We start from the raw sequence: 2,260 nt of genomic DNA on the forward strand, positions 1-2,260 counted from the left end.
GAGCAGAGCTGCCAAAGCAGCCCGGAAGAGCGCCGCAAAAGAGGACCGACTGGAACCCGCCGAGACCGATCCACGCTTTAGAGCTCCGAGCGCAAGAAAAGGAGCACCCGACTGGCACAGTGCCGATGAGTAAGGGCATTCGAGACCCTAGGGACGGTGCCCGAAGCGCATGCCACGCTCCCTGAGCGCAAAGACTGATGATGGCATTGAGACCCGAGGAAGATCGAAGGTGCAGAAGACAGACTACACAAACTACACACCACCACAGACACAGGCTGGAACTGCCCTGCCCGGCACACGCTGGTCTCGGGCTCAAAAGCAACCCGCTCCCTTCATCTGCCCAAACAGGACCGCTCCTGGACAGCCCTGCCCTCCTACTCTCACTTTAAAACCCCTCACGGCAATTCCCAGCTGTGTCCCTCCCGCCCAGCCTCTCCCCAGCCCGGGTCCCTCAACTTAACTTTCAGAGGGCCAAGGGTACGAATCCATCCTCTGCAAAAATCACATGGGCTAACTGGGACGATCCGGCAGTCGCCAGGTTCCTCTTCATCATCTGCAGTGAAGACAAAAAAAAAAAAGAGGCAACAAAATCAGAAGAGGCAGTAAGTAACCCATCAGCCAACACCAACTAGTTTCCCAACCCCCCACTTAATCACACACACCACAGCGTTATGCTTACCTGCTCATTCCAGACTCAGACCCTGCGGCCATCATCACTCATGGTACCTGAGACAGCAAGACACACAAAATTAGCATAGCAGTCGTGAGACTCACCAGGCCCATTCTCCTCCTCCCTAATCCACAGCTCACCTCAAATGCTCATCCAAATCCAAAGGTGGCCCACACAGCGCCTGCAAAACAAAAGATAAATGCTTAACCAAGCAACCATGTAATATTTGCTATTCAACACCAACTCAGCCCACAACCACCTCACCTTCTCAAACTCCTCATTGGCCTGTGGCATGGCTCCTCTGAGTCTGCGTGCGCCACCTGCAAAAACCAAAGCAGAAGACGCATGCTGAGAGGCCGCCCAAAACCTCAGCCTGCCCGGACCAATTCCCAACTCCCTCTCCTTTACCTTGGCTGCTTAACTAACCCGCTTTGTCATCAAGAGCTTGCCACGTCAAAGCACGTGTACTGCCTGCAAAAAACAAACGAGGGATGCTTGCAAATTTGCCAACAATGCGACACCTCCAAAGGAACGGTTCCTTTAACCCAGTAGTCACGGCTCACCTTGCCCGAGACACCTCTGGTGCTGATGGCCCACTTCGCTCCTTGCTTCGCACCTTCCAAATAAAAGAAAAAAAGAACCCTATCAGCTAGTCATAGAGCCACCGGCCGCATCTGCCCTCTGATTCCACTCACAGACCCACCTCCTTACGGCGCTCCGCTCCCCTCCTCTGTCGCTCTGGGGCATGCATCTTGTCTCTCTGCATCCGAATAAAACCCCACATTGAATGAGTCAGCCTGGATGCAGAGCAAGAGCTTAACAACTCTAGAGATCTTGATTCCATCTAGGAATACCAGTACTCCAGCTACAACCAGCCATTTTTAAAAAAACAAAACCAAAAAACCCAGGGCCAAACTTTAAGCCCATCACATGCAAGCCTCAACACCTTAGAGATTCAAATCCACTTCACCACCCCTCAACAGCCTCTGCCACAAGCCTACAATCATTTCCGTAAAGAAATCTCAACGTTGCTGTCCACACAGCCCACCAATGCCTACTCGATCCCAGATGACTGTACAACCCTTGCCTAAACAATTAAGGCAAATCAACATTTCACCCATAGACTCTTATCGCTGTTCCACCTATCCCTGACTCTACAGCCCCGGGCAGAGCAGCTCCAAGCCAAACACACCTGTACACAGACCAACACAAGACAGAACAGTACAGACAAGGTGATTCAGAGAGAAAACTCTCGGCAAGAAGAATGACTCCCGGATGGGAGGTGCCATCCGGCAAGATGACCTACAGCGTCCAAACCACTGAGGCAAGGAGGCTGTACGGCAGACCCCGAGCAGTCCAACTTAACAGCCTGTTACAAGATGGTACTGTCAAAACCGAGATGATGGATGCGCCAGAAGCCTGTCATCAAGACCTAGGAACATCAAGATGCAGGGAAGAACTCCCAGTCTGAGAGAACGGACAGCTAGAGAGCAGAGCTGCCAAAGCAGCTCGAAAGAACGCCGCAAAAAGAACCGACTGGAACCTGCTGAGACCGATCCATGCTTTAGAGCTCCGAGCGCAAGAAAAGAA

The 2,260-nt window shown here is 52.3% G+C and overlaps 1 long non-coding RNA gene across 2 annotated transcripts; it reads right to left on the minus strand.

Moving 5' to 3' along the window:
• On the minus strand, positions 1–2,260 carry LOC138681908 (uncharacterized). 2 transcript variants are annotated; one of them, XR_011322119.1, is made up of 5 exons: positions 1,374–2,260; positions 1,234–1,286; positions 1,079–1,141; positions 935–990; positions 1–851 (listed from the first exon to the last, which is right to left on the minus strand). It is a non-coding gene; the product is annotated as an uncharacterized lncRNA (long non-coding RNA). The 2 variants fall into 2 exon arrangements; XR_011322118.1 differs by having other exon boundaries at positions 1–990.

The sequence above is a fragment of the Haliaeetus albicilla genome, chromosome 25, assembly GCF_947461875.1.
Source record: "Haliaeetus albicilla chromosome 25, bHalAlb1.1, whole genome shotgun sequence".
In the NCBI taxonomy this organism is placed as follows: Eukaryota; Metazoa; Chordata; class Aves; order Accipitriformes; family Accipitridae; genus Haliaeetus; species Haliaeetus albicilla.